Source organism: Archocentrus centrarchus, chromosome 18, assembly GCF_007364275.1.
Source record: "Archocentrus centrarchus isolate MPI-CPG fArcCen1 chromosome 18, fArcCen1, whole genome shotgun sequence".
In the NCBI taxonomy this organism is placed as follows: domain Eukaryota; kingdom Metazoa; phylum Chordata; class Actinopteri; order Cichliformes; family Cichlidae; genus Archocentrus; species Archocentrus centrarchus.
Window position 1 is genome coordinate 5,984,087 of NC_044363.1, and position 23,199 is coordinate 6,007,285.

General features: G+C 38.2%; 1 pseudogene; it reads left to right on the top strand.

The window, feature by feature from the left end:
• The window catches only part of LOC115796621 (G2/M phase-specific E3 ubiquitin-protein ligase-like), a 36,615-nt pseudogene extending 19,486 nt beyond the window's left edge, over window positions 1–17,129 (top strand).
• Window positions 17,130–23,199: the final 6,070 nt, after the last annotated feature.

The window sequence follows — 23,199 nt, forward strand, 5'->3', positions numbered from 1 at the left end:
TCTGTCTCAATTCTATTTCTGCCTGATCTCTTCTTCGTTCTTTGCACCCTTTCTTCATATTGTGTTGAACTGTATTTCTTTTCATCCTTATTTACCAGGTTATGCAATCACTCCTCTCCTCATCGAGCTGTCCTTCTCTGCATTGATGACCTACAGCTGCATAAAATAGGCAGGATAATGGAAAGAAAACAGGGCCTCAACTATAGAAACATCACCAGTCAAACTGCTAAACTGCTTTCACTTTTTTGAAGAACAATCTATTTCCCATCTTTTGTTCCACATTGATGAGCTCAGCAGCTACTCAGGCTCCTGTAGACATACAGTCTATACAGCTTATTTTATTCTCTAATTTTGCCTCATCAAAGATGCATTAATTATTCACTCAGCTGCTAAACTAAGTGTAATCTTATCAGTGCCCACAACTTTAAATTTCAGCAGTTTGAAGGAGCTCTACAAAGCAGATTACCCACACTCCAAGCCTATTTGTCATCACTGACACAACTCGTGCCCTACGAGGTCCATTAGTAGCTTTTCTAGAGAGCAATCCCAGCTGTGGAATTACTAATGGATTTGAGCCTTTGATAAACACTGCTGCCCAGGAGATGTCTATAAAAAGATTTTGCACATGAATCTGCAGAATTTGTAGGAAAGGAAGGCATACCAGATGCTTTCTGGGTCGTGTGTGGACTGAGTTGTTTTGGCCAATCAAATCTGAGCATGCTTTGGTTGAATTCTGGTAAACAGTCATTTGACCACAATCTATTTATTTTTGCTGAATATACTGGACGCCATTTCCACCAGAGGTTAAGTCAGATGACTCGACAATGAGATCCCAGCATGTAACTCCTGGTGAGCATCTCTGTGAGCATATGCTATGCTTTAAAAAATGTCTCTAACAACCCTCACACAGGTATTTTAATCCATTTGTTTTTTTTTTTAAATTAACCCTCTGGGATTTAGGGTATAATTGGCCATGTTTAACAGTCGTGCAGGCTCCTCTGCACAACAGACTAAAATCAGATAGGATTTGACTGCGTTAGCAAGCATGTTGTCAAACAGGAATTTGGCTGTCAGAGGAAAACTACAGTTATCGTGAGCAGGAGATTCAATTCAAGGAGGAACTGTTTGGTTTTTTTTAATTCAAGAAATTCAAATCTGACTATCAGCTGTATTTTTTCTGGCTAATGTTAGTGATTACTAGCCTGCTAACACAGACAAATACATTTTATTACACACCAAACTACATCACAGACTATAAATATCACAGACTAAATCACACAAGTATCAGAATAAGGAGCACTAAAGAGTAAAAAATAAAGATAAACTTAGTTTCATAAGGGACCTCTTGGAAGTATTGCATGACAGACACCATGCTAGGCAAAAACAACACAAATAAAACTCTCCTGATTGGATAAGGTTGTCTAATCACTGCCGCCAAGGAGATTATGTTTTTGGTAGCGTGTGTGAATATCATTGTCTGTAATCATGATAGCTCGAAATGTTTTTCATCAATTCTGAGAAGAATTAGGGAGTAGAGTGGAGTCATCTCAACAATTCACTAAAATCTGGCTTCAAGGTCAACTTAATTATTTATTGGTCAAGCATTGACTAAAAGCTTGTAACTAAGAAACTATGATTCTTACAGGTGTGGTATGTGTTGTCAACATATAGAGTACCAAATAAAGATTTCAAATATATCACATCTGACCTCTGCCCTCGCCTTCAAGGTCAATAGATTGATCTGAAGGTCAAAGTCATAATAATGCTATATAGAGATATTTATTAAAACCGTTTCTTACTGCCATCATTTGTAGTAACAGCATATAGGCATATAGGAATGAATGATGGAGATTCTAAATATCACATCACTTTGGACCTCTGACCTTTTCTTTAAGGTCAAATAAGGTCAAACTTTCATAGAATGTTTTATTTTTAAAAGTTTGCTTAAAATTCTGCTGCCTTTTTTTGTATTGACAACATTTAGAAAATTATATTTATTAAATTCCATCCATCCATCCATCCATCCATCGATCCATCCATTCTCTTCCACTTATCCGGGGCCAGGTCGTGGGGGCAGGAGCCTAAGCAGAGAAGCCCAGGTTTCCCTCTCCCCAGCCACCTCCTCCAGCTCATCCGGAGGGACCCCAAGGCGTTTCCAGGCCAGCCGAGAGATATAATCTCCGCAGCGTGTCCTGGGTCTACCACGAGGCCTCCTCCCGGTGGGACATGCGCACACACATACACACACACACACACACACATGCACATATTTATTAAGTTAAATTAAATTAAATTATTTTGGTATATGGAGATTATAAATACCACATTATAGTTTACATCTAAATATGTCACCTTTGACCTCTGAGCTCACTTTTACATTTCACATCTGCCTTTCTTTCATGTTGACAAAATGTTATATATTTAAAGAAAGTATTGTCAAGAGAGAATGAGCTGCATATTTACTCAGAAATACAACAAACACGCAAAATTATATAATAACCCAAAGTTATTGATGAGTCATCTACTACATAATGTTTGTGTAATCAAAGAAAACATGCGTCATGCTGCGCTCATCTGATTTTTACTGCACTACAAATTTAAAGTTAACAGATCAAAAAAATCAAAATTAATTTATATAAAAATATAATACTATTCTTTTAAAAGTAAATACTGCTCAGACAGTGCGTTGCCTTGGCAGAGGGTTATGCTGTCTGAGTGCTTCTTGTTCATTCTTCCATTTTTAGTGTTGCTAAATTACAGCTAGCGGGCTAACTGCAGCTCTCTTCACTGTGTTATCATAATCAGTGGAGCTGATCAGTAAAAATGCTGGTTGGCTAGCTGCCAAATTACTTCCCCAACCTGGTACAAATTTTATATAAACAGTGAATTTAGCCATCAAAAACATCATGTAATGGCACACAGCAAAGATGTACCATTTGCTTTCAGTAACAGGCAACATAATAGCCAGTTAGACTTTTACTCAGGTAGATAACCATAACTGTCAGTACATGTCCACGTTGTACAGAGCTCCTGAAAGTTTGATTAAAAGAAAACCCTGCAGGTTTGTTTTTGTTTTATTTTTTATTTCCCAAAAAAGGATTTGATCATTTTTCTCTAAAAATAAAATGATTTTCATTTGGCTTGGAGTAGAAAATACAGCAGAAAATAGAATATATCAACATCAGTTTTGTACAAAATAGGAAATTCTTAAAATAGGAAGTTCTTACACCTCAGATAAGTAGGAATATTACACTCCTGTAACCTCAGACTGGTTTTTGAAACTGAATCAAACAGAAAGGCAAACAGTGTTCTGTGTGATCGTTGGGTTAATGATGCAAACACAGCGGGGAGCATCTGGACAAGTTTTTCTGAAAGAATAACCAAACTGTGATGTTGCTTCTCCCTCCGGTTTCCTTCAACTTTGCACATTTCACTTAAGTTAAAACAGCATTTGGTTTTGAGTCTGTTAATAGAATTCCTTGTTTTTTAAAAACCAATTACATATGCTGTCAACAGCTTTATGACAAAATATTGCCTGTTATATGTAGACACAACACCGGTTCATCCCTTCAGTATTTATGCATGAAGGTTTCAGAGGTCATCAAGTGGCTTAATAAACAAAAACAAAACATTCCTCTGAAAATGGTCAGGTATAAGAGCAGGACTGAAAAGTGTGAGAAAACACTCCAAATTATATCTAACATTTGCTTCTTTGGGGTTATGCATGATGACTTTCTGTATGAGACTCATGGGAAATTTGTTGGGGTGGAACGGAGGTGCACTGGTTATTACAGTCACTTCACAGTAAGATGGTTCCAAGTTTCAGTCTGCTGATCATCTGATGAGTTTGCATAGGTTTTAAGAAGGAGGAGAGATCCTACTTGTTCACCAAATTTGACATCCTTGAAAACTTTCATCTTTTATTTTTGAACCAAAGTCTCATTTATGCTGGGAGGGCAGGACTGTACTAAAAAAATTGTGTATTTGCATGGTTCCTTTGGTTTGTTGGGTAGATTTTTAGTTTTCAATTTTGGGATAACCAGAAGAAAATGGATGGATTTTTTTAAATTTAGAAATATAAACCATCTCAGCTCATCAACATCCCTCTTTATTTACATTTTTGTTTCTATTCACATACATTATTAATTCCGTGTTTGCAAAAATGAAAGCAGTTATATTCTTCAGTTTTTCTTACAGTGAAACAAATACTGCTCATAAATCATCAGCACTCTGCACATGCATGCTGATCGGTCTGTTACGGATTTACAGCTGTGCTCAATAACGCTCATTTCCAATAATAAGATGCTAGAAACAGTTAAACTATTACAGAAAATTCAGTGTTTACAGCAGCTGATTGTGGTGGACTATCTAGTAGTGGCGGGCGGATCAATACAAATATCGATAATATCGATACCAATGTTGGTATTGATATTGATCAATACCAGTGTAATGAGATCTATACTTCAGCTTCAGTTTCTCTGCTGTATGCAGCGCTGCGGTTTCATCAAAGATGCGAGCTGACTGTTTAAATGCTGCTTCTGTCACAGCACAGAGCAGGCACACTTTGCTCCTCCCCTCCCTGCAGTGTTTTGGTGTTTAATAACATTGTGTAGTAATCATTTTGTACAGCTTTTTATTACATTTTTGTATTATACTTTCTGAACACTCTACCTGAAAATTTTTTTTATTTGTTCTTGAGTGATCGTTTTGACCACTTTAAGAAAAAAATCCAGCCATCACAATGTATGGGGAAAATTGTTTTGTTAACAGGGAAGCCTGGGCTTCTCTGCTTAGGCTTCTGCCCCCGCGACCCGGCCCCGGATAAGCGGAAGAAAATGGATGGATGGATGGATGTTTTGTTAACTTTTATTTTGATAAAGTATTTTCTATTTACCTATAAACTTTGCCCAATTATATCCTGGTTTTTAACTAATTAATGATCCAAAGCAGGGAAAAAAATCACAAAACACTTAAACTTGATGAAAATTCTTCATAATTATTAAAAAGTATCTGTATCGGTATCAGATCGATACCAAATTTTGCAGTATCGCACACCACTACTGTCTACAGAAGAGAATCACACAGACATCAGAAACAATCCCCTCAAATGTTAATATGAACTGCCTCTGACTCCAAGCAGCCCCAGCTGTGGTTTGAGCCCATTAGAAACCTTAGAAATGGTTAATGTGATCATAAACAAACATATACATCAATTTCCCCTCCTTGATTTGTGCCTAGCTTTAACTGCATAATGTTAATTATGCAGCACTTTGTGATTTTATCTGTGAAAGGTACTATATAAATAAAGTTTACTTTATTTATGGGATTAATGATCTCTAAACATAAGTCTCCCAGATTACAAATATCCTTGGTTACCTTTTGTATTTCCGGTGAAGCCATATTAAATCTCACGCTGCACACTACCAAGAAACTTCTAATTTAAGCAAGCTGTCATCCATCACTGTATGTTTGACAAAGCTGCTTTACTTCCTCTCATCTGGACATAAAATCATCCAACATTCACTAACCTAATCTACATTTTCTGCTGATCCAATCCTTCATGAGAAAAATAAGCTTGAACGCCTTTGTCCACAGCGTTACATTGCTCCATATCTGTGATGGCTTTAATCACGTTTGATAGATTTAGCATAATCGGTAACAGCAGAGAGAAGTGTGACCTCGCTGAGATGTCACAGCTGCTGCACAAAAGAGAAATGAACAAAGCCTGCATGGGCTGAAAGATGCCAGGTATGAGATACAGCACTGAAATCACCATCATGCCACCCTCAGATTGATGGGCACAAAGTCCTGAGCAGTACGCATCTACTAAATCTTAAGATGACGAGGCCCTAAGCTACACAATCATCCATCCATACAATCATTCATCTACGGATGATCTGACTAAGCAGCCGGCTCGCTGAAGCATGACCTGACAAACAGCAGCATGCAGCTCGGAGTCAGCTCAGGTGAGAGCCTGTGCACTCATCTGGTTGTTTATGAGGAGAAGGGAAAAGGATCTGAGCTGCATATACAGTACATATGAATTCATAATTTTTCTATGGCCTGCGGGCTAACTCAGCAAAGCAGCCGGCTCTTCAGTAACATTAATCATTTGGTAAATATTTAGTTTTTCATTTTACAGGCAGCTTAAGAGAAGCTATTAATCTTTTTTTCCTGTCATATAGATCCTTTCAGAATAGTGGATGCTCATATTAAACATGTTTCAAATGATGAGGTCAGTGCATGAACAAATAATTGACAAAAACTCAGGCATCACCCTGCTCTGAGAATCTGAGAAGATTCACAAAATTTTTTGGTTCTCCATGATGTCATAGAGAGCGGATATGCCTAATGTGACACACCACACCATAAAAACTGGACTTACATGAAAGTACAGTTGGACTTTGGTTCAACTTCAGCTGAAATCTTTTCATGTGTTCTGGGCATACACCGGCGGCGCCAGTGTGGCTGCGGCTGTGGACACCCATCTCTGGATGGTTGTTCGGAACGAAATTTCGTTATAGTATGACGGGATGACATTATGATGATCAATTTTGTTGTATGTGTAATGACAATAAAGTTTATTCTATCTATCTTCTTCTGTCTATAAGAAGTCATAGCTCTGGTTTCTCACATTGTGTTAATAGCTGAAGTTAGATTTTTAAAAACACAAGAAGCACCTTTTATAGTTCAAAAATCTGCATTTTTCTGTGGGGCTGAACCAAGAGCCAGTGTGAGATAACCTAATAGCCAACATGTCTACCAACGTGGTTAAATGTCAAACAGGTGAGGCCTTTGTTTTTTCTGGACTGAGGTGCAAACATTTTGATCGTGCCGTTCTTACTGAAACTGAAGCACAAACTTCTCGGTAGATCCAAAAGAAATCAACGCCACAAATACAGATGCAGTGATTCCAGCTAGTTTAGAAGAAGCCTCGCATAAAGTTAGCAATTACATCTATTAATATAGCTTATTATTATTTAATATCCAGCTCCTGTGTAGTTGTTGTGAAGGGTCAGATTAAATGTAGAGACCAAACGTTTTTGTAGCAGGCTGTAAATCTGTTTATTTCTACTGTAAAGTTAAACATTTGAACATGGGAGTCTATGGGGACTGACTCACATTTGGAGTCGGTCTTAAGTGGACATTAGAGAAAGATAAAAATCTAAAAGGATCTCAAGTTTAAGCTTGCTGAAGGATTAAGATTGAGTTCCTGAATGACGGTGATGACAGAACCAACCATGTGGTTAATTCAGTCAGTGAACCCAAAATCTTAACTTTAACAGTCCAATATTTGTATATTTTTAATTGTTGTTGCTGTTACTATTGGTAGTAATATCTCAGTTTAAGAAACTGATTCTTTGTACATCTGGTTATGCAAACTAGTCCACAGAACATTAACAGCAACATGGAGAGATGTGGTCTGCCAGACCAGAGGTGATGACTAAAAGGTGAAAAATGGAAATCGCACATCAAGAGAAACAGTCAGCTCCTCAGCGATTAGAGAAAAATGCCTTTTGTGTTTGAATTGATGCCCACGCATCAGAATTCCCCCTCTGCTGGTCTGAAGTGATAAAAGGTTACAGAGCGTGAAGAGCAGCATTAGAGGGGGGGAAGAACAAGAAAGGCCCAAAACCAGGAAAAGAAAAGATGAAAAGAAGGAAAAGGAAAAAGTGAGATTACCGCAGAGAGTTTAGAGAGGAAAGCAAAACTAGATCTGTAAGGAGGTTTATTGAGGCTCACCAGAGAAATCTCTGATACCAGCAGGTTCACTGAATTCATTTAGTTTAACTTATTTATTTCTTATATTAACACTATAAAATAATGTCCTTGTATTGGAAAAGAAAAAATTTTAGAAAAAGGGTCTAAATTAGATCAACTAAATTACTTCCTGTTTGAAGCTTCCTCTACTGATAGGAAGTTGTATTTTGTTACATGGTTGTCACATACATAAAAAAAAGGTATATTTTACTGCATAGCTTAACAAAGTATATAAAAAAATTATTGATCAGAATGAAATATAAGGTGCAACAACAACAAAATATGATGTCCCCATATGAAGATGCAGGGTGTTAGTAGGTAAAAATATGAAAATGTTTTAGCTTAATAAATTAAACTATAGAGATTTAAGCTGGTGGTTATTAATTTGCCATATGAGACAATACTTTTAAGCTAGGCTATAGTTATCAGGAGAGCTGTTTTTTTCTGGTTTTACTGTTATCTGGTTCTAAGCTAATATTTAGGCTGTTTTTGCTGCACAATTACACATTCAATGACAACAAAAGGGGAATTTATTTATTTTTTTTTAAATCAGGAACTTTGGAAAAACAAATCTAACTTACAGTTTTATTTAAGCCGGCTCAATGGTAAATTCTAAGTCAGAACAAAGTTGATTTTATAAAACCTCGTCATGCCCTATTTCAAAATAGCGGATTTGTCTGTGGCATCCAACACTGGCTAACAACATGTCAATCAGAAGTTAAGTTGATAATAACTGTTTCACAATCAAACCTGCTCCCTCCTCATTACATCTGTTGTTTTGCTGCTAAGATGGTGATTACTAGCTAAGGCTAACAGGTAAATTAACCATATTTCTCTTATCCCTGTTCTCTACACATTCCCCACAGTAAAAGATTTTTTTAAATTTTATTTTTTAAAAGGTATTATACTATTATACTGTAGTTCTGGTCAAAAATTTAACTGCTCAAGTTTGGCATTTTAAGGTAGCCAATTAATTTTTTTTTTTTTTTTTAACCCTGGTGTTTTTTACTTACGCTAAAAAAGAAAGCAGCCACTGAGCAAAATCAAGTCCTCTGACAGAAAAAATTGGCCTCACCAAAGTCATTATTTTCTTTTTATAAGAATACTTTGCAATAATTATTCTTTACCAAGCAGGGTATGGATTTGTTAAGAGCATTGTGTTAAAATTTACAGCCAGGGTCATCAGGTTTCAGTGGTAAGTATATCTATGTGCCATCCATGTAAAAGTGGAAAGAGACATTCTGGTTTTGCCCCAATTAGTGATTAAAAAATAAAACGGGGCATAAAAATAAAATCTTGTAGTACATCACAGGTAACGAGAGCTTTACCTTCTGTGACTGAATGTTTATAAGAATCAGTCCAACTAAATACAATGTCCCTGATACCAAGTTTATTTCTGCTGGACATTTTGAGTCCATTGGATTAACTAACTTTTGAAGTGAACCCCAAGTGGCCACTAGAGGAACTGCACTTCCTGTTTTGATACTTTTGCATTGGCATCATTTTTCAGGTGGATGCTCAGCATTTACTTAAAGTGCACTCTGTGGAGAAAACTGCCTTGAGTTAGATTATAATAAACTTGCATGGCAGTAGCACCTGATGTTGCATCATTTAACTTGCAAATTGCAACAATGAGAATAAGAGTTTCTTATATTAGCGTATTACCAAATCCTACAGTGATCACTCCTTTCCTCTGTTTTGGTTACTCTATGTTTTTATTCATTTATTTTTCTTGTTTGTTGCTTTTGAAATTGATTCACTGTCACTGAAATTCAGGTTGCCCCTCTCATATCTCTGGGGAATAAATAGAAGTTGAATGACTGAATGTGACATATGACTGGTGAGTCACAGCGCTGCGTTTTCCCTGCAAGGATTCACTGCCCAGGACGCAGCTAATCCCATGGCATACTTCTGTGCTGTGTCTGTACAGATATAGCGTATGTACATATACTGCTACTGTACACATGCACCTGCTGTGATGGCATGGTAATTGGAGTTGTTTTTGCTTTTACATGAGTGGCAAGCAGACCTTAGGGAAGCAATGGCTGGATAAAAGGATGGCAGGACAGGGAGTGTAAACATAATGAAAGAAGGCAGAGTGGAAATCCTGAGGGGAAATATGGCTGGATGACAGATATATCTCTCTCCAAAAAGGGCTGTAATGAGGGGGGAGGTGAGTAAAAATGATGAAAAATAATAATGACAGAGCTGAAGGAGAAATGACAGAAATCAGAAAAGAATCGACAATTGAAGCGTAGAGGAAAGATATAAAACAGAGGTAGGAAGGTCTGCGAGGCACAGAGGGAAGAAAAGGTGAAAGACCTCAATAGAGTGAAACCAGGAGGAGGAAGATGGTGTAATAATTTTAGGGTGATAGAGAGACATTGCAAAGACAAGCTACCCTGGATCAGAGGAGATTAAACTTTAATGTTCCCAATGGGAAATTGGATACCTGACATACAAGTTAAATTTCACACATTCAGCCTGGATGTCTTTAGAATTGTCATGAGTTACTTGTTCACTGGTGCAGAGATGGAAGAGAAACTCTGATAAAAACAACCAAAGTCCCAATTAAGGGAATTGATTTGTTTTACTCGTGTTCCTTAGACATGCCTAATCTACTTCTGGTTAATTGAGCAATTTACTTAATTTCCCAGAATGCCTTTCTAAATCCTTCAGAGTACAAATTAAAGTATTCCATTTGTTTGGTTATTTTTCTGTTGTGTTACCTTTAAAATGCTGCCATGAAGCTGGATGAGTTAAATTAGTTTTTCAGGCTCGATTGTTTGTTTCACATGAACGGCAGACAGAAACAATCCGGGGAAAATGATGGAATCGCCGCACTTAGAGGAAGTTCATTCAGCTTTTTCATAGCTAATACACAAATCACAAATATGACACAAAATAAACTAAATTTAATAGCTGAAGTGTGACATGAAGCACACCTCAATTCAGTCATTTTAATTAATGGCACACACACTTACCCAACCAACCACCCATCCACCTACCTAAACCTACAGCTCACGTGGTCCATTTAATAACTGGACCACGTTTTATCTGAAGTAATAGCTTGCAGTCATGTCAGGGCACTGAGTTAGGAAACCAGACACATGGGCATTTCTGTTCTCACATCATGTTTTCTTGTCACAGACGAGCCCCATAATAATCCAGCCTGTAAACAATATGAGCGGGCAGCAATTAATTGTTTTCTTAACATCCTCCTGTTGTCTTAGAGCAAAACAAACCTCTCAGAGAAGTGAGCAGAGATTTTCCTAATGTATGTAAATCTATTTAAACCGGAGTCAGACCATATGAATGTTTAATTTGTGTGAGGTGGCCATGGACGTGATTGGTTTTCCCTCAGACCATCAATGGCCTCAACACAAGGATGCTCCATTAGCACCATCGGTTAACTTACTTGAGCAGAGAAGAAAATGAGATTCAAACACTGATTAAATGCAAACACTTGTTAAAACATTTAATGGTCGCTTTTGTTTTTTTCTGGCTGATAAATGACTAATTAGAAACAAATCTTGTACGGGATTTGACAGGATAATTTAACCATTTTAACATTAGTGAATTCACAGTGCACTCATTAAAAGTTTGGTTTAGTTTGGGTATTTGTTTGCTGATGAAGTTTTGTTCTGCGGCCCAACAGTTGGAGTTTGTCATCTTCACTTACTGTCTCGTAATGTGGCCATTAGCCAGCTGTTTAATATTGTGGCTGTGATGAATAACAACACAAATACATTTTGATGCCTGGAAATGTGACAAGAAAACAACCCCAAGGACGGGAGCACAAATTCTGAGCTCTTAGTTGTATTTTCCCACACAAACAAGCATGGGCTTCCTCCAGCTTCAGTGTTGGTGCTGCTGGGTCATTAGTACTCTGTGGCAGTCCGGCCATACTTGTGGGTTTAGCCTGTGTCCTTGAAGTGTAGATTTGATCTACTAACCACCATTGTGATGCAGAACGCCTCCAAACTGTTGGGTTCTGTTTGCGGTTTTGTTTGATGCCCGCAGCACGAGTTCCATCTTTGATTCCTCTTAAGAGCTTTTCTCCGCGCTGCTGAAAGGAAGTGAGAGAAAACCTGAGAAAGGATTTCATCTCACTGGTGATTCTGTTCAAATTGTTCATGCCTTCTGTTGTTTGTGCACCTTTTGTGGTGTTTTTCTGCTTTTGATGAACGTTAATTAGCATGATGGAAGGACCGCTTACTGAAGGTTTATCTGTACTTTTCTTCTACTTCTATACTACTATTTTTTTGTTATGTGTTTGTTTTTTTTTTGTTTTGTTTTTTAAAGAAATCATGTTATTTTAATGACTTCTTTTCAATAAATCTTTCATTATTTTCCCCTTTTTTCTATTTTTCCTCTTTTTGATTTGTTGATATAAAAAAACTATTTTTTTTTTGTTTTTTCTTTTTGTGAATTTGTTTTTATATTTTACTTAATTGCCCTTATAACTTTATTTTAATTTATATAATTTGTTTCATTTCCTATTTTTTCCTTTAATTCATTTATCATTTAGTTTTTCCTTTGAGACAAATTCTTGATGATTTTTCTGGCTGTCACTTTGTGTCACCACTGTATGCACACTATACCAAAGAATGTGACCAGAACTTAGATGGATGCTTTGATCAGTGTCAGGTGGATTTCAATGGTCCAGGTGGACCCAGTGTTCATGTTACTGGACCATGTGATTATCATGTCTGATTAGCAAGTGTGCTTGAAAGGTCAGTTTTCATGGTGGAATAAAGTAAAACTGCAACCTTGCTGTATGCAAGCTGTTATATTTATTTAAATTTTATTTCTTAATCTTTGTAGAAGACTTTATAATGGAGTTAAACCTTTGTTGTTACACAACAATCAGTTTCAGAGAATATGAAAGGCAACAATGCAAATGGATAACTCGCTGTAATTTATCTGACATCAAACACCGTCCTCTGATTTTGCCCATTTTGACTTTTCATGTAGTTAGCACCTGCTTACTTCTGTGTTGGAGCTTTGATCACTTCCAGTGCTTCAAAAAGGTATCATCTGATCCCTGACAGACTTCTCCAGCTGATCCCTTAACATTTCTAAATCTCCTGGTTGATGGATGGCTCAGAGTTGTGCCAATACATCCCCTCTCCTTTGAGTCTGATCCTTAAGGAACCCAAACAGTGCCACTAAAAACTAAAACTGAAAAATGAAAACTCTGCACTGAAATACACAAAGTAAAAGAAGGTTTTTTTTTGGTACTAAAAAAGCTGCATTTAAATTTAAACATTAAAAATCCTTGCTTGAAGCACAGAAATATGCTAACTTTTTTTTTTTTAACGATGCCAGTGTTTTTTCACACTTGTGGGTTTTTTTTTTTGCTTACACTTTGGTTTCAGTCCCCTGCTTTGGCATGTTGAGGACAGACTAAAGGATGGGGCTTTTCTAATTTACCCACCTCAAGTCTCAGCTATCTAAATCTATGCAATGGCTGCCACAAGTTCAGGCAGAACTATTTAGCTGCATGTAAATCTCTTTCATTGGCCCTTTTTTGGTCCCAACAAATTTGATTGGCTTTGAGGTTTTACAAGTTTTTTCCCCCCAACTAGTTTATTAGTTGCATCCTAGTTTTACAAAGGTCTGTAAGAGCAGGAGCTATTGTTGACCCCCCTCCCTCTGTCCCTCACACAAGTACTTAGAGGACGGTGTGATTATTGCTGCCATAAGGGCCCAGCACAGCACATTAATGAGCACAGGAATCAGATTACTTCAGGTCCCTGGTGGGATTGCTAAAGCAGAGCACCATAGCAGACTCTTAAGACACAGGGGTGAGCCATATGTCTATTCATTCACTATTAATGTACACACACAGTGTGTAGTGTGTGTGTGTGTGTAGGAAATCCTCCTTAATTACAGTTAAAATGACCATTTTCTTATTTCTTTTGTTAAAAAAAAGTTGCCATATGATAAATGATGCAATCACAACTACTTTTTACTTTCTCATTAAAAATCTGTGCTGAATACCGCAGTCATTCGCAATGTGCTGTGATATATTTAAAGTACTGTGTTCAGCTAATCTATCAAACAAGAGCACAGATATCAGATAAGATATAGAATATCTTCACATCATTAATATGCAGTATTTTGATGCTTATAGGCTCCTTTGATTGGGAGACAGTTGATGGAGCGGATGCTGCAGCATCAGCCTTTGGAATCTGATTTTTTTTTTTTCTAACTTTATTTTAAGTCATGAAATTAGACTTGTTCACTCTTTTGCAAATGTATTTGAACTGCCACAACATGTTCATGCCTTATCAGACTTATTAAAACTTCTTCATTTGGAAAAACAGAAGAGACCTCAAGTTTCCTCTAATAGAGGTTCTTCACACCTTTACGGAACAATCTAAATTTATTTCTGTCTTGAATACCCCGTCAACATGCAGCTGTCCATCACCAGTAGAGCCAAGGTACTGGGTGTCAACAGGATTTGGGCAGATGCGTGAATTTGAACTCTCAGTGAAGAGATCATACTGTTGTCTCACAGCTGAGAAGCTGGACAACCTTGTTCATTTAGTTAAACTGAGGATGCCTCATATAGGTTATAGAATGATGAAGAGAGAACTGCAAGCAATGAGACGCAGTGTCAGATGGGAGCAGGTTTCAGCATCCATGCACAGGGTGGACTCTGCAGGGATTCTGGAGAGAATGACTCATTTAGGCTGTGATGCTAGAAGAACATACTCAAAGGTTCCCACTCACTGGTTCATGTGGATACAAACCACAAACTTATCAGGTATTCTTCCTTTCTTCCATGCCTTGTATATCTATAGATTATATATGTAAATACTGTCTGTTGATAATGTGTTTTTTTAAATATCAGGTATCCTACCTAACATTTTCAAATAATGGGAGTTCACTTTGTGAGAACAAAACAGAGTTGTTTTTCTTCAGCAGCATTCACTAGAAATGCAAAGTACTAGTTGGCAAGTGTGAAATAAATAGACAAAAAAAATGTACTCAAAAGAAGTGATGGCAATGATGCTCTATGTACTCTGTAGGAAACAATCTAATTATTAATGTGTGTGAATGGCTGACACACTTTTGTGTTTCAATACTGAATATTTTGTTGTGGCACATTTATCAGAGTTTGTGGCAGCAGCAATCACACCGGCCTCTAAGTTCTCACTCCCAGATAACTCTCTCCTCTTAGTCTAGCCTAAAGCACAGGGCATCTGAACACATGAATTAGCGATGGGACACTCGAGACAGATGTTTCGACACTGTGTCGAGCTTCCGAAGCGCGGAGGTTTCAAAACACTGCTCGACTCGTGGTTCAAAACACCCACATCATGTGGCCACAGCTAACAGAGGCTTTGGTGTGTTTCACTGTAGTTTCGATAGGTGGCTTACCTGCTGAAACTCCCAGAAAGCTTAAAAGTAAACTTAGAGGGTTTTTAAGAGAGGTGAGAGATTTTGATAGGAAGATTTTGACACTTCATAGCAACAGCAGAGTGGCAATTGATAGCATGATTTAGCAAGTGATAGATTAGTTAAGTTAGTATACTAATTGGTTACTTAAAAGCAGAAAGTTAGGGACGATTACATTAAATTAATTTGCTTTAAAATAGAGTTGATCACAGTAGTAGTGACAAAAAGAGTATAATAATTTCATAGGTGTAGCCAGATAGGATAGATTAAGATGTAAAATGCTCATGAGAGATCTCGATCTGTAGTGTGCGAGCATTTCCATTTGGAAACTCCAAATGAAGTCAGGTGTGTGATTTGTGATAGGCAGCTGGCCTACTGCAGTAATACATCTTCCATGATGGACCATTTAAGGAGTGCTCATCCTGCCGTTTTAGAGGGTGCTGGGGGGAGGTAATGTTCCCCCTGTAGATAGGCTGGCTCCTGGGCCATGCAATCACAGTATGCATTGTTTGAAAGATTATTCAGATTGAGCTTCAAGCCATTAAAACTCACGGTGCTTATTTGTTCAGTGTATTTTGGCAATGCTGTGTCTTCAGCTAATAGCCTCATACCCAAAACAGTTTTTGAAGCTACATTTACTTAATTAACTCTTTTGGGATTGATTTTATGTTCTCTTTTAAAAGGCAGGCAGAGAGAGTTGGATGAGGCTCTGGTGAACTTGGTGGTGAAGGATTTGCAGCCCTTCACTATTGTGGAGGATGAACTTTTCAGGGCTTTTGTCCAACAGCTTGACCCCAGCTATATCCTGCCATCAAGAAAAGTGGAGACGTACACCATCACCAAGGAGAAAAAGAAGGCTGACCTACAGAAGGCTGATTTTGTTAGTCTTACAGCTGACGTGGTCATGGATGGATACTTTGGGGTCACTTGCCACTATCTCACAAGTGACACAAAGATGGCAACAGTTCTCCTCAGGGTGACCAGGTTTTACCAGGTCAGTGCATGGTCACTGATAATGGAGCAACTATGGCTTTAAGCATATAGTTAAACCTCTGCCACGTACCCTGCTTTGCTCACGCTCTAAATCTTATTTAAAGAAGGCTCTCGACCAGACACCCGCTCTGCAAGAAATCCGCAACAAAGCCCCAAAAATAGTTGGATTGTTCAGATTCAGCACCAAGGCCAAAAAAAACAAACAAAAAAAAAACAAAAACTGGTGAACATGCTGGGCTTGATGGGCAGACCTCCACTGAAACCGATTCAAGAGGTGGAGACAAGCTGGAACAGCACATTTGACATGCTGCAACGGCTGTATGAGCAACGTGAGCCTGTGGGAGCTGCACTTGTCAATCTCAACATTGATATTGTTCCTCTGACAAGTTGAGAACATGGACTCATTCATGAATGCGCGACACTGCTTCAGCCATTTAAGCTCGCAACAACTGAAATGTCAGAGGAGCAGAGTGTCAGCATCAAAAGTGATCCCACTCTACAGAAAGCTGCAGTACAAACTGTCAGCAACAATTCAACATGTAGGACTAGAGCCCGCTACACAAGCAGGTAAGTTCCAGTAACAGGATAGTCTTGGAGTTGGTACATAATTGACCATCAAGATATGTCAGTTAATTTTATTAATGTTTCATGGTTTGTTCCTGTTTTCTATGTTAGGCTCACACTTGAAGGATGGCCTGCACACCAGATGTCATTCCCGGTATGTTTTCATTTCACTGTATGAGGTGATATAAAAAATAATGAAAGTTTTGTGTTTGCTATGTCTACTGTATGCTGTTTAACGAACTGGCTGACCCTACCATTAAAACTGTTTTTGTTAATTCAGAACCACAGCCATCGACATCTGCAGGCTCACCACAAAACACCACCAGCAGCAGCAGGAGCAGCAGACGTGGCAGCATCGACCACAGCAACAAAAACTTCTACAGTTTGTGGGAACTTTTTGAAAGCAGATTTATGGAAACGCAGAGTACCCACAGTGCAACTGCCGATGCCACAGTAGATGTCAAGAAATACCTAACTGATGCATTTGTTCCAAGGACACACGAGCCACTGATTTATTGGCAAGAACAACATGCTGTTTATCCTCACCTTTATTTATTGGCAAAAAAAATACCTTTGCATCCCTCAAGTGGGGCCTGTGAATGCATTTTTTCCAAGCCTGGGGAGGCAATTAACAAAAAGAGATCCAGACTCAGCCTAAAAAAAATGTTTTTGAATAAAAATCTTTACATATAAAAACTGTTACTTGATTTTGTCTCTTAATTTCTACAAGCATAAGTAGATTACTAGGTGACATTTAAATCTACAAAACCTGCGTTTCGTCACAAGAAACAGCAGCCTTTTTACAATGTATTTTATTTCATAAATTGGTTTGCTGTGCATTACCCCGAATCCATAAGCAACTGAAACTCCCTCATTCATATTAACACAACAGGGAGAAAATAGTATTTGCTGAAACACGCAGTTGTTTACAGTCACAGCTTACGGTCTTTGACTACACAGTTTTTCTCGCTTTGTTCTGTGGAGATTTCTCCCAAAACATGCGTAGATCATAATTATTGATGGTTTGGTGTAATAAGCAGCTTCGCTTAAACTTGTTCAGTACTTGTGTGTTTAATTATTTCTGACATCATCAAGATGTGACAATAGCAAAAGTAGTTATTAGGCGTGACTGTCCCAGATTGTTTCCAAGCCTCAGTACAATTCACACACAGTTGCTTCAACCGTTTTCATAAAGCCTCTCTTTGCCCGTCACTACATTTTTTTGTGACCTTTTTGTCTCCTCGCTGCACAGTGTTTTAGTTTTCCCAGACGTGTTGGAACTTTTGTTGTTGTGCTGCCGTTTCTGTTTTTTTTTTTCTCTCCTACGTCTCCCAACGTAAGGCACAAGGTTGTTAGATACAGAACCACGTCTTACAACACAAACACGATAACCTTAAATGTCAGCAAAACTACGGTTTCCATTTTGAGGAGCTGTTGGCTCTGGGGATTCATTCCCACTCATTTTTGTTTCCCAGCAGGTCAGCAGAGCTGAGATTTTCCAGATGAACTCGGCTCCCTGCTGCTGCTCCCCGATTTTTAGGGTCTTTTTGGAGTTTTTTTTTTTTTTTTCACAGACCTGCTGGGATGTGATGAAAACTCATCAATGACACACTGAAAATAATACTCATGTCCAAAATGGTTGTTTGTGAAAGACTGTCAGCTTGTTTGTTGGTTAACAAAAAGAGAAGGTAATTGCAAAGACAGCAATCCTGCATCCTGCGACGCTGTATTGGTCCAAAAACAGTTTGATGTTACAATCAGAGGCAGCTCGAGGCAGAATCCACACATGCTGGAGAAATTCTGTCTCCCAGCGGGCTCCTGAATGCCTCGTGTCCCCCCCCAGATGAGCTGAAGGAGGGTTTTTAGACTACTGCCCCCATGACCTGGCCCTGGATACGTGACCGAAAATAGATGGATGGCTCTATCCAAGTATTTATTGCCTTAACCTCACTGAGTAGCTTTAATTGCCAAAACATCACTGAGCAGTTTTATTACTTGTCTCTAACAGTAGTTTTCATTTTCTAAATCTAACCAAGCAGTTTTACTGTTTCAACTAAAGTGATCAGTTTTACTCCCTAAATCTAACAGACTAGTTTTTATTTCCTAAACCCAAACAAGCATTCTTACCTCCTAAGGCTAACACCCTGAAACCCTGTGATGGGAATGCAATGGAAACACATGAGGGGCCAAACTCATTAGAAATAGAAACAACCTGATAAGGTTACACACACATAATATGCAGATGCTGTTTTTCATGCATCCCCTGCATTCACCTCTCCTTTAATTCTTAGAGTCTCCTTTAGAATAACTCAAAACACCCCGAGGATTTATTTTTAAAACAGAGCGATGGGTTACTTGAAGATTCATGTTTAGTCTTTCGTTTCATTCATCAACGGAGCTCTAAACTAAACACTTGTTTTAATCATCCACTGTGCTTCACCTCTACGCATCTTACACGTCCACATTCCTTCACGGCTCCATTACTAATCGAGTCACATCCTCTCCTGCTATCTTCTGTTGTTATTATCATCTCTGGTCCTTCAGCATTCACCCGTCTGCATACGTCAAATGTGACGCACTGTCATTCACTGCATTCGTCCACCTTTTCCCCTCAGCATTTGCCCTTATTGCTCTTCTGTCAGATTGAAACGGAAACACAAATTATTCATGTCAGTCAGGAGCATAGTTTCTCTTTAAATATATTGTGCAATGAGGAAAAACATCAAGAAATATTTACTACTGTGGCAAACAGCGCTGGTACTCTGCATTTATATTGGTTCTCTGCATTTCCATCAGCTTCTCTTTCCTTTGGCATATTGTTTACAATATCAGTCTGTTGTCATATCTGAAAACTGGAAAACAGATGATGGATGGATTCATGTGAAGTTTGTAATTTAAATTCCTATTTCTGAATGTAATAATGGATCATATCGAGCATGGTCTTAAAGTGCCTATAGGCTGTGAGAGTTTAGTAATCCTGTCATTCTCTTGGAAGCCTGAAGTGCAATATGTATCCAATAGACTTAAAGTTTGATGCATGTAGACACAAGGTTGCTATTATGTCCCTTCTTTCAATGCTACATCATCCTTGATGCATTTATGACAAGAGCTGAAGGATCCATCATTCAGCCAACATCCTAGCTTCCATAGGGCGAGAGTTAGTGTCTATTGGAGATTATATAGGTGTACATACAGTAAATACATTATTGCCACAAATAAAAAGAACACCAAGGTGAATATAAGTACATTCGCTTGCCTAAAACAGAAAACTGGCTTTAAGTTTGTTTGTTTTTTAAATGTAGCTGGAAATAGGTCACACTGTCATTTTAAAAGCCAAAAGGCCCCCAAATTGGGAATCTGCCGCTGTAAAGGTGATCATATAAAATAAAGAAAGATCGATTTTAATGAGGAGGCTTGAGCTGATACCTCCTGGCTGAGGAAACACTTGCTGGTACTGCTGGAAGAAGGGAGCAGCATTTATTGAACATATGAAAACTGATGACATCTTTAAGTAAACTATACAGCTAAATCCTTTAAACCATTTATCTTGATTTTAACTTGTTTATAACCATCAGTGACTTTTAAGATTCTTGTATCTTAAAACAGTAACAATTTAATAATACATGAAAAAAATGTGAGTTTCACAATAAGCCATAACAGCATTTTGGCAAAGATTTTGGCATAAGCCACCATGGAAGGACGCAAAGATGACAACAGCAAGCATAAACTGTATGTGGAAAAAGTCCCATTTTTTTAGGCTGTGTGATGTGGTCCGCCTCATCCAGAGATGACAACACCAGATCACACTTTACTTGCTCCTATGTACATGACAGTTGGCCACTTATTTTAAACCTCGTAATGTCCTGGGGTCATTTTTTGACCCCAAATTAAATCTGTTGCCGTCAAAATATGCTTGAAAAAGATAGCAATAGGTCATAATAATAGAAACCACTCTAGCAGGGAAAACCAGCTGACTTGAGAACAGCAATTGAGAGAAAACCATAGATTGAAAAATAGCAACCTTGACATCACCCATTGTTTTTTTAACTCTGCATTTTGAAGCCTCAACATTAGCATTTTGGCCACCACCATGTTGGATTTTTTTAACCCAGAAGTGACCGTATTTGGATAAGTTGCTAGCTTGGTTAGGCCTTTGTTACACAAGGCTAAAGGCCAATCTGCAACCCCCCTGGCAGCCACAGGTCAAAAAAATGCGTATTCCCAAACCGGTTGGTAAGTGATTGCTAGAGGGCCAGGGTTAAATCAGTTAAAAAAAGATTGTAATTGCAGCTGGCAAGTGTTTGCTAGCAAGTTTTTTTTTAATGCAAAATACAGGCAACTGTAGCAATCTGGTAGCAATGAAAGCTGAGGTGATGTTTTTTTGTGCAACACTCTCTTTGTAATCAAACAACTGCTAGAAACCAACAACAACCACTCACCAACCAGTGAATACACATTACATTTTCTCCTAGCAACTCTTGTTTGCCAGGGTGTTGCCAATTGATCTCCAGGCTAGTGTGACGGATGTCTTATCAAGCTGCATCCTTAAACCAGTGGTTCTCAAATCCAGGCCTCGTGGCCCGGTGTCCTGTAGCTTTTAGATGTGTCTCTGCTTCAACACACCTGAGTCAAATATAGAAGTCATTAGCAGGACTCTGGAGAACTTGACTGCATACTCAGGAGGTAATTCAGCCATTTGATTCAGGTGTGTTGGATCAGAGACATCTGAAATCTGCAGGACACCGGGCCAGGAGGCCAGGAGTTGAGAACCACTGTGCATCACACAGACACAGATGCATGCTAATCAGGGCTAAGTAAGAGACTAATAAAATGGGTGAGTTTTACGCAGCAAAACTGGAGCACAGATTTCCTGGATGGGCTGTTCATACTTTTTGAAGCCAGCCTCAAGTGATCATTAGAGGAACTGCATTTTTTTTCTTGTCACTTCTGTGTTGGCTTTATTTTATAATGCTGGGGGTCAGCACTCGAACACTTGTTGGGGGTTTCCCCAACTTCATCTTCACTACACACAGACATGAAATTTATGTCAGTAAGAATAATTAAATGGCAACTTTATGCTTAAAACTCAAAGTTAAATATGTAACCTTGTAAGGACTTTCTTTACAAGCCTGCATGTGAGCAGAGTCCTCACATAAACTGCTCGCCTTTAAAACTCTTTGAAAAGCTGAAAGTCAAATTAGGTTTGACATTTATAGTAAAACATACAAAAACACTTTTTGCAATCTTGATTGACAAAGCTGGTAGGAAGGGAACTCTGTTTGCAATGACTGTCATCAAGACAATGATTTACTGTCACTACGCATGACAGCACAGTGTAAAATGCACCATAAAGAGCTTTGTTGTCAGAGAAGGCTTCACCGACATCAAGCTAAAACTTGGCGTTTGATGTCAACAGATGCAAAGCTACGATGGAAATGCTTCTCTGTGAATTTAGCTTAAAGATATCAACTGCAGAGCATATTAACTGTAGATGGGTAGGTTCAGTTTTAGGCATTACTGCATGTGCCTGCACACTGGAGAACAATATGAGCATAATTCCTCATTTTGATATAATAGCAGAGGATTGGATGTTAAAACATGTCCACTGCTGGGAATGTAAGATTTAACGCTTTTATCAAATGTGACTGAACATAATTTCAAGACAGGTGGCTCTTCGGATTGCATTGATTTCAAAAGGAAAGATTTTCTTGGAGTGGAGCTTTGTAGGTAACTGACAGCGGGGGGGAGTTTACATGGACCACCGCACAGTTATGATATAATTTAAATTCTTTTTTTTTAATTTTCTTCTCTGACAGCGCCTTCTCTACTTTTCCACTAAGATCTAAAGTTCTGCAAAATTAAAGCATATTTGACAGCGTACGTGTCAAACTACACGACAAATTAACCAGTATTGGTGGGTTTGTCATGGTCCTGAGCCTTTTCCCCAGTGTGTTTTTTTTTGGGTTTGCTGCGGCCCTGATATTGTTAATCTTTTCGTTGTGTTAAAACAATAAAAGCTGTGGGTAGCACTTTCTATTACAGCTCGGTAATAATGTGGTAATAAGGGGGTAATAATGGGGTAACAAGCTGGAAACAAAAGGTAATAATGGGGTAATATACAGGACATTATCATCCAATTACCAAGGTAATTACCAGCTAATATCCAAGTAATACCACTAGTAACAACAGCGAAAAAGCTGGAAACAGAAGGTAATAATGAGGAAATTTAACGGTTATTGCCATCCAATTATCAAGGTAATTACCAGCTAATATCAAGTAATACTGCTGGTAACAACAGCGGTTACAATTGAGTAATATTCCACTGAAATTTATGTAAATGGATCGTAAGGCCCCCAAAACTGATGGTAATGCTGTGGAAACAGAGATATGCCCATGAGGCTAAACCCTTTAGTAATAGTAGCTTAAAAATGTGGTAAAAATATTGTATGGAGATAGCAATAAGGAAGTAAT